At 32.0% G+C, this 10,961-nt stretch overlaps 1 protein-coding gene across 2 annotated transcripts in view; it reads left to right on the top strand.

The window, feature by feature from the left end:
* The first annotated feature begins 2,010 nt into the window (after window positions 1–2,010).
* The window catches only part of LOC149485565 (uncharacterized), a 44,400-nt gene continuing 35,449 nt past the window's right edge, over window positions 2,011–10,961 (top strand). For both annotated transcript variants that reach the window (XM_089698832.1, XM_089698831.1), the window contains exon 1: window positions 2,011–2,279. The gene's annotated coding sequence lies outside the window, so the exon portion shown is untranslated. The remainder of the gene's footprint in view (window positions 2,280–10,961) is intronic.

Below are 10,961 nucleotides of genomic sequence, written 5' to 3'. Positions count from 1 at the left end.
GTATTATAATTGTTTGTTTTTAAAAAGCGATCCGCTTCTGGCACTCGCCGGCCGCTGCCGCGGCACGCTCGCTTTGCTCGCTCGGCTCGTGCGTTGTTTATCAAAGTCTAACCTAACCTAACTGTTTCTTATTGCAAAAACGATTCGCTTCTAGCATTCGCCGACCGCTGCCGCGGCACTAACTTAAATGACATTAAACAAGTTTTTAGAATATTCTGAATTTTTTTAATATTTTATGGACTCTTTATATTATTTTATATACGATCTGGCCAAATGTGGATGGCCAAATCGTGAAACGTTGACGATTTAACGATCTGATCAAACTATGTTGGCCATTTCATGAAATGCGACCATTTCGTGAAATGATCGATCATATCATGAAATGAGCAAATCTACGATATGGCCACGACATATATATTAATATTATGCTCCTCCTACTTTTAGCAAAGTGGCTTCAAATTATGTATCGCTCTTGAACTCTCCTCTGCTAAGGACAATAATTTTAGCCCGGTGGAATTTATTCTAATTAGGAATTAATAATAATAATATCACAAAATTGATACATATATGTATTATGTTTTGTTTGTGGCCAGTTTATAAAGGGGCATAACTTCACTAATCCGTTTTTTAGGGTTCCGTAGCCAAAATGGCAAAAACGGAACCCTTATAGTTTCGTCATGTCCGTCTGTCCGTCTGTCCGTCTGTCCGTCTGTCACAGCCGATTTACTCGGAAACTATAAGTACTACAGTGATGAAATTTGATGGGAATATGTGTTGTATGAACCGCTACAAAAATATGACACTAAATAGTAAAAAAAAGAATTGGGGGTGGGGCCCCCCATACATGTAACTGAGGGATGAAATTTTTTTTTTCGATGTACATACCCGTGTGGGGTATCAATGGAAAGGTCTTTTAAAATGATATAAAGTTTTCTAAAAAACATTTTTCTTAAAGTGAACGGTTTTTGAGATATCAGCTCTCAAAGTCGTAAAAAGTATGTCCCCCCCCCTCTATTTTTATAACTACGGGGTATAAAATTCTAAAAAAAATAGAGGTGATGCATGCTAATTAACTCTTTCAACGATTTTTGGTTTGATCAAAGTATCTCTTATAGTTTTTGAGATAGGTTGATTTAACTGTAATTTATTATATTTGCTGCTACGGAACCCTTTGTGCGCGAGCCCGACTCGCACTTGGCCGGTTTTATAGTTCTTTATAATAGCAATTTTCTTTTATCTACCTTTAGTTTATATTATCAGTTTGCTATTACGAACCTACGTAACGAGGTATTACGAACTGTAAACATTGCGTAGACATTATTTAGAAAACAAGATTATTGTTTTCTTGAAAATTGCGGATGCTTTCAGAAATGCATTGGTTCGGTATTCGTGAAATGTTTTAGTGGTATTACAATCTTTGCATGGATTTATATTTTATATTTAACTTTTTATCCGTAGAAACAAGATTATTCCTAGACTACTTTCTTCATAAGTTTGCTATATAAAATTTGTAATATAAACCTATTTTAGTAGTTAAGTTAGGATAATTTATTTTTGAAAGAGTTGCAGTCCCTTTCGTTCTCCACTTAACTCTTAACTAGGCCTTCTTGTAACAAATTAATGACCTTAAGCGAGTATCTAACTACTACATAGGTATTATTAAGTTACTAATTTGATGAAATATAGAGTCATCAAAATCGATAACTTATGGCTCATTTGTAGGAATAATGCATATTTAAATCATACTAGATCTAATCGCGCCAGTTATTATCACAATTTTCTCGTATTATGTTTTTATCCAGAGTTTTTCATTTATCATTTATTTGCGTGTAGAAATCACTATTATTATAATTCTGACATTAATTGACATGCTTACTCTATTAGTATCGTAATTCACGTGTAATTGGCTGTTATTTGTTCACTTGCATGTTAGCTATGTGTTTGTTTAATCTACCATGTCTCTAATCACACGGTGATGCAATATTATTTAGAGTTCTGGGTAATTTCTCGTTGTATCTTGTAGGCGTACGATCAAGCGACAACGCGCGTGAATGAAAAATGTTATTTATTTAGTCTGTGGCTCGCTAGTGATTGTGGTAGACGTGTGACCTTCAGCACGCGGTAAAAAAAGTAAAAGTTTTGGCGCCAAAATTTTTTTTTCAATTCAGATTGTCTTGTGGCTATCTCAATTTTATTTTACGAAGTGAATTTGATGTGGATATAGTTTTATTGTGTGAAAATTGTGAATATTACTTTTATTGGAATTCACGTTAACTCTGGTAAGTTTAAAATATTAATTAATGTGGTATACCTAAAGAAATGTGAAAGTTACATTTTATTTTATGCTTTTAAATATTTTAAATTAATTTAATTGTTATACTTAGCAAGTGTGTCATGTACGGAATATTGTGATCATTATAAAAAAAATATTTAATGTTGGTTTATAAAGCATTATTTTTATCAATAGGTATAAAAAAATATAGTTACTTAATGTAAAATTTTATTGAATAGTCGTAGGTAAATAGTCGTTTCTTCCATATTATAATAATTATGAACATAATATTATGTTTTATTGGCATGAAAATTTCTTCTGAAATTTGTAGCTTGGTGCACACAATATTATCTAGTTATAAGTACCTATAATTATATTATGGGCAGCTTCAGCTTGCGAGCTGTGACTTATAAATTTTCTTAAAGTTTGGCCAGATCCTGTAAGATCTACCGTACCAAACTCAAACTAAAACTCAAACTCAAACATTCATTTATTCAATTAGACTACTATTTAGTAGCAAAGCATAGAATCGTCATTACATAGTATTTTTAACATTTACCACCGATTCGGAAAGCAGTATCTATGGAGAAGAATCGGCAAGAAACTCCATAGTTGCTCTTTTAAAATAATGTCAATTACATAATATGTAACTTATATCTAACTCATATCTAACTACATAATATGCCAAAGAACTGTCCTGTGGTTTTTACGCGACAACCCTCCATGGGTCTTTATCGTCCATATATTCCTGAATACTGTAGTACGCTCTCTGAACTAGTACATTTTTTTATGTAAGTTTTAAATTTAGAACTACTAAACTCTTTAATATTGTGAGGAATTCTATTGTATAAGCGTATACCTTGACCCATAAATGAATTTTTAACTTTGGCTAATCGGAAAAATGGCATTTCAATTCTATTCCTGTTCCTTGTGCCATAATCGTGTCTATCTCCTACTCTTGTGTGTAAGTCAGAGCTGCTGATTACTATCTAACTTTCCGTATGAGCAGGTTGAAAATTTTAAAATCGAACCAGTTTTCTTTAGTTTTTCTTTAGTTAAAAAAAATATCATCAAATTCACATATCGAAAGTGGCATTCCGAATAACTGGTTTTATAAAAAAAAACCATCTAGAAACTCTTGCAAAAGTTTACATAAACAAAAAGTTTAGTTTTTGCAAACACTTAAAATATTACGTTCGTAATTCACAAAACAAACATGTCAATTTTTAAAGTGGTAATTGTAAAACGATTTGCTGCAAATTGAGTGAAGTTTATAAAAGAGAATTATTATAGCATCTTTATTTAATAATGAAAAATGTTACGTCAGCATAAATTGCAATATATTTTTTTTAATCTAATTATTGAGATATTTACGTACGTTACGTACGACGTCTCGACGGAATAGTAAAATATTTTTATTAATCAATTGAGCAATAAATAAATATTATTCAAAGGCACGCCATAAGCTTTTTTGAGCTACCGGGAAATGGGGGCCGTGGTTGAAGTTGAATGGGCTCTATGCACTTACTATGCGTGCCAAATAAGAATAGGACTGTCAAGACGCCATATTGTTCAGTAATACGCGCTAACTTCATTACCAAAGCGTATGGTGTGCAAAAAAATCAATAAATAAATTATATTCAGTTTAAATATTTAATGTACGCTTTGTTGGTATTTCTAATATATTTCACGCCAAATTTATTATGAATGAGTAGGATTTGAAAATAAAAGCACGTATATAAAAAAAACATATATATTATTTCAGTTTTTATCAATCGGATAATATTTCCTCTACACCACTTAACACAGCGTCATCGTCGTCGTATTCTGAATCTTCATTGCTGTCGCTGTCACTGCTATCTCCGCATTAACTATGAAAATGTTAACTTTTTATGAATACTGTTTCCACACCTGTATCATTAATTTATCCATAATCCATCAGTGAAATTCAATAAATAGTATTTTTTAATGAATATAACGATTATACAATAATTAAATATAATCATGAATAATAAAAAATAATTATATGAAAATTCTTTTTCGCACATTTTTTTGCTGGCAGTACTAATTTGAGAGTTTTCGTGTGAAGTTGGCAGCAAGCGCGGTCCTATTCTTAGTTGGCACGCATAGTATTCGAATAAATAGACGGTCCTATTATCAGGCTATACATTGTAGAGGAAAGAGATGTGGTATGTAAGAGTTATTTAGAATATGTGGAAAATATGTGATTTTTTTTAAATTTTCTATATTCAATTTGCATCGAATTGTGGAAATGACTTTCATATTGATGTACCACTACTCGTATATCTACCGGTTCGTATCTATCAGAAAATAGGAACTTGTGTATAAATTGTAAACATTCATATTATTTAATACCTGTTTTCATTAATCCGTAAATTGGTTCCAAAAATTACTTTCTCTACAACTTTAGTGTGGGTATACTAGGTACATACTTATAAATTGCCTCAATTCTAAAAAAAATGTTGTGTGGTTTTATGAAACCACGGTAAAAGTGAAACTGTTCGAACGGTTCCGAACACTGCTTTGTGTAGCGCATGTCGCGTGACGGTCGTCTGCCGAGTAGGTATACCTACTCGGCAGACGACAAAAAAGACAAAAAAGACCAAAAAGTTTGAGACGATGTAATAAAAGTTTCACTTTAATTCACTTTAAAATATTATTATCATCTCTACACTTACCATTCCTACTCAATTCCTACTACATATATACCTAATATCGCACCAATTTGATTCCAATTTCGGATACCATTCCATTTAATCAGTCATGCAAACGAAACCGAAAGATAAAGCACGTTTCAACTAGGAAGCGACGAGGATGCAAATGACAATGGGCCTGGCCCTGTCTCACAACCGGAATCGGGTTTTACGAAACGGATTCTTATTTGGCCACTGTTATTTAGTTGAGTCAAAAAATGATTAACTGTTTGTAATCTAGATTAATTTTCGATTGTGATACAGTCATTATTTGTGGTTTATTCTATATTTAAAGGTCAATATGTAGTCTAATATTGAGATTGATCTTAGTGTTAGAGGCATCGAGATTTTGTGTAGGGTTGAATTTTTATTTCATTCAAAGCCAAAAGAGGCAGGCTATTAGGTAATATAGAAGCAAGCGTCGTACTTTTCTTCATTTTAATATGAAAAATGCGTTTATTTCTTAAATATTTAGTTACTTATCTGAAGTTAGAAATGTGTTTCACTGTTTCAATTTTCTGCCTGTTTATTAATTTTAGTTGGCTACAAATCTATTTATAACAATTCATATATATTAAAAACTAGATTTCCGCCCGCGGCTTCGCCCGCGTTTGCAAAGGAAAACCCGCATAGTTCCCGTTCCCGTGGGATTTCCGGGATAAAAACTATCCTATGTGTTAATCCAAGTTACCCTCTATATGTGTGCTAAATTTCATTGTAATCGGTTCAGTAGTTTTTACGTGAAAGAGTAACAAACATCCATACATCCATACATCCATACATCCTTACAAACTTTCGCCTTCATAATATTTATATTAGATATATTAGATTATTCTTTCTTAAAAATATCTAGACCATATCAATATAATAAATAATTAATCTTAAGATTTCACAATAAATGTTTATAAAAAACTCGTGAATTTATTTCATGTTCAGATGAACACTTTCCTAACATTCTGTCGTTCATTGAAAGTATTTTTTTTATCTACATGCAATCCAATTCTATCTAATCAGTATTAGTATCGGGTTTTTATGTATTTATAATGGCGATGACTTTGGGTTAATGAACAATAATACGGGAAGTGTTATTCTAACTTTGGTTCGGTCACTGTGCCTAAATAGATATTGTGATCGTTTCAATTAATGACAATGTAAAAGCACTTATAAAATTAAGATTTATAAAATGTTTTGTGTTCGTCACGTTTACAACTCATACGTTGAAATATCGACAAATCAAATGTATTTTTTTTTGCAAATTAAATTGTTTTACTTACATCTTAGACATAGCTAAAATTACTTGGTAATAGTTAAAGTCGATAGCGCAGAGCGCTACAATAATAGAGACATCAATCGAAATGTACCTTCGTACATTAAGAACTGTGCGCAGTTTTATATATTTTTATCACAATAAGATATAAGCTATTTATTATCACAATAAGATACCTATAGGTGTAGATGAGACGAATTCCATTCCACAATATACGCTTATCTTTTTTTATGGCAGTATAAGAGTACAATTTAAAACCTCAATATTCAATCTAAATTTCATGAAAAAATATAAGTTCCGTTGAACTCAAACATTTATTTATTCAATGAGCATGTATGTACCACAGTTATGCATAGTATACCACATATTAATTACACCTATTACATTGTTCCATTAAAAATAAATGATACCTATTTAAGTAACTTATGTTATATATTTTATTTTCTCAAAACATAACAATAAAGATCACACATTGTAATTGTACCAAGAATATGATACATACTATGTACTGTACCGTTTCTACGAATAATTCAGTTATATCAACAAGGTTGTATCAGCCAGGTGCAAATATGCGCTACAAATTAACTTATGAACTTCATTCGTGACGAGGTCACTGGCCGTGAGACAAAAAATTTGTCTAATATTTGTGTGATAAAAGATATGTGATAATACTTATGAATTGAGTCAAGAACACATTATTATGGGAAAATTGTATGAACTATGTATGTATTGTATGAACAAGAAAATTCTATGTGCTTTAATTCAATGTTTGTGATGTTAAGGTTGTTATCAACGACGTCATAAGATGTTATCCATTAAATATATTATTAATAATTAACTAATCATTTGGCAATATGTATTATGAAATATTATATTCATAATACATATATTGCCAAATGATTAGTTTTGCAATTAATTTTTGCATTACTTTGTTATAGCCTAAAATGTTTAATTGTGAGGAAATGCCAAGATATTTTTTGTTATCAACTCCTTGAGGAATTACATCGATAAGTCTTCAGTTTCTATGTGCAATAAAGAATATTCATTCATACACAAGTTTACAAACAATTTTACTACCTCCAATCAGATTTACAGTTATTCAATAGTAATAAAAACTCGACGTTCAATAGCGGATCAATGTTTATCACTACAACAATGATTATTAAAAAAAAATATTGATAGATACCTTCAAGATATCCATTATCTACACTAATATTATAAAGAGGAAAACTTTGTTTGTTTGTTTGTTTGTTTGTTTGATTGTAATGAATAGGCTCATAAACTACTGGACCGATTTTGATGAAATTTGGCACAGATAATCTTTAGACCCTCAGAAAGAACATAGGCTACCTTTTATTGCGAAATATGTACCACGGGCGAAGCCGGGGCGGACCGCTAGTTTTATTATATCGCTTCAACAACATCAATAATATTATATTTTGCGCTTCTTGTTTTTTTTTAATATGATAGCCAGGCATTTCGCATCCTACCTGATGATAAGTAGTGATGCAGTAAGCAGCAACATGGATGGGCATGCCTGCCTAGATAGTGCCTGTTCATATGTGCCCATATTCATCAAACGCATTTTACAAACTTTCTTCTATTAATAAAAAAATGTTTACCTATATAAAATTATATTTTATAATTTCAGCGAATATCTTTAATTCCGTTAACTAATTGTATAAACATTTATGTTTAATGTCTATATTACAGGAAAGTAATAAAAATTACGTCTGCGTCACACACATTGCAATATCTTGTATTTGAGAAGTCATTCATAGAAAGATAGATAATAATATATGAAACTAACAAACCCGGCGAACTCCGTTTCGCCACCAGAGACACCTTTTCTTTGCTATAAACCTCACGGAGCCCGAGACCTTTCCAACGAACGCAAAACCGTGGAAATCGGTTCGTGTGTTCTGGAGTTATAGCGTCAGGAAGGAAAACCCGACTTATTTTTATATAGTAGAGATGTCAATTGGCTTTCCAATTACGCATACTTTAAAACGAATGTAATCTCACTTACACTAAGAATAACAGGTGTATAAACAAATAATGCTATCTCAATCCAATAAAAACTCGATAAGGCCTGATAAAGGCGCAGCAACGCCAATTTGCCACGTATTTGTTACAACTATGTGTTACTTTATAGGTACTAGCTTTCCGCCAGCGGCTTCGCTCGCTTTGTCTAAAACCTAATAAATTATATATAAAACGTTTCTTGTTAAAAAAACATCCTCAAAATCAGTTGCGCAGTTTTATAGATTTAAGCATACATAGGGACAGAGAAAGTTTGTTTTATACCATGTAGTACCAGCTGTTCGGACAGACTTTGTCCTGTACTCGCGTAAATTGTCAAAACGCGAAGTAAATGGAAAATTTTATTCGCAATTTTTTTAAGATTTTCCTGAAAATAACGAACACATCAACATAAGAATTATCGAAATCGGTCCAGCTGTTGAACGTGATGCGGTGACCAGGATAAACAGGCATTCCTTTTTCCTTTTTGTATATAGAGATTGTACATGTTATATTGGTGCTGGTGACCGGCCCTGAATTGTATTGTTCGAAGTCACGGTAGAAAATAAATTATTTGATAGTGAACGATCCTAGGCCTTCCATCACGATGGAGGAGATTAGAAAGAGCTTTTTTCGTCATTTTATTCTTGGCAAGCCGGATCCGGAATCCGGGGTATGATTCAGAAAAAAAATGTTGCCTTTCTGATTGAAATAAATTATCTTTGCTCTGGTTAAAGAATTTTCTAAATTGTTTCAGTAGTTTTGAGTTTATTATTACAATTGACAATCAAATATTTAAAAATTATCGTAATCTTTTTCATCAAAAATCGTCTTTGTATAAAATGTTTCAGTAGACAAGTCTATATTCTCTTCAAACGCGTAATTTGTACACATACGTCATTTATATGATTAGAAATATAATTATTTTTACTAATAATATAAATGAAGATTCTGTTTGTTTATTTATTTGGTTTAACGAGCTAGTTTCAGGAACTATGGTTCAAACTGAATAATTATTTTTGTGATGGATGGTTTATTTATCGCGGAAGCTGGGATCTTTACTAGTAATATTATAAATGCGAAATTTTGTTTATTTGTCTTTCTTTTACGACGTAATGGAGAAATTTTACATATGATACGATTTTTTGTCTAGAGATAATTAGGAAGTTAAAGTCATATAAGCTACTTATGGAGTGAAAATGGTGAAATATCTCATTGCCATGGAAATTAATTTTGGTCACGCGGGTAAAGCTGCGTGTATCAACTAGTATGTAGCTGTATAACATCACGTTTGTTACTAATAGGAGCGGGATCAAATGAAGGTGTTGCTAAAAAGCAACATATTCATTTTGAGAGCTTGGTTTGAATAAACTATCTAGAAGAAGCGTCAGTGGTACTCGATTAAAACGCAGCCTCTGTGCTTATCCGCCTTTAATCTATCGCTGAACTACTTTTAATACAGATTCGATCTGTTTATGTGTGAAAGACTAACAAAAAAGACAATATACTAATAATAGTACGGAACATTCTTCTAAACTTTCGCATTATTATTAGAAGAATTGATCTCAGGCAATGCACAATCTATTTATAGTGTGAAGTCCCGTGTCCCCTAGTGGGGTAAGGGGCAGATGCATTATTCATACATCTGTTTCACTGATCGATTTTCTTTAGGGACAAGTAGGTGATCAGCCTTCTGTGTCCTGCCAGACCGAGACATTTTTTTTTCTTCGTCTCCACCGGGAATCGAACCCAGGACCCTTCGGTTCTACGCTCACGCGTCAACCACTGTACCAAGGAGGCGGTCAGGTCACAATCTATTTATAGTTAGGTAGTAATTCCCATATAAGAATATATTCATAATCTTTATTTTATTTGAATTACCATATTATTATAATGATTCGCCTGACTTGTAATCGGTTGCATTGAATCGGATAAAAACTGATAATTTGTCGGACCGTCAAACATTGGCAGTCACGGCCGTTGCATGGTCATTTTTGACACGGAGTCAATGTACAGAAGAATCTTACATTTTATAAGATTTTGACGACTAATAGTTTACCTCGGCTCTAGCGGTTACTAGTTGATATGGGATACTAAAGAAATGAAATTGCCGATCAGGGATTGGAGCCTTCAGCCTTTATTGATGAATATTCAAAATTGGCTATTTGAACTTATTCATTGCAAACACAAAACACAAAATCAAGTTTCGTCGTATAAGTTAAGTAAATGAATTTCAGATAAAACTACTGTGACTAAATACAATGAAAATGTCACAGCAAAATAAAGAGTTAAGGAGCGATAAAATATAAATAATAATCATAATGATATGGGAAATACGGAGCAAATTGTAAACTTCCGCCTCCTTTGAAGAAGCCGAGATGAAAGCGAGAATAAATCCACCGTAAGGTCAATCTGAATAATTCAGAAACATCTTATCAGTTTTTTTTATGTTAATTGAGATATTTTTTCGATTTCGTCCCTGTAGGTTTTCTTGTCGTCTTCATTCATAAAAAATGTTAACAATTTTTTACAATAAAATATGTGTATATTTATTAAAATTAACGAGATTGATAGGTATATTTTTAACATACCTTACTTTAATACATAATATAGATTTAAGATGTTAATTTCAATAAAAACATTAAAACAATGAACCTTTCCGTGCCAAGGCAGACAGCATTGACAG

This window comes from Colias philodice, chromosome 9, assembly GCF_061535455.1.
Source record: "Colias philodice isolate Cphi_HAF_F1 chromosome 9, ilColPhil1 Martin Lab GWU primary, whole genome shotgun sequence".
NCBI lineage: Eukaryota > Metazoa > Arthropoda > Insecta > Lepidoptera > Pieridae > Colias > Colias philodice.
The sequence above is the reverse complement of the archived record's forward strand: the minus strand, read 5'-3'. Positions and strand labels throughout refer to the sequence as shown.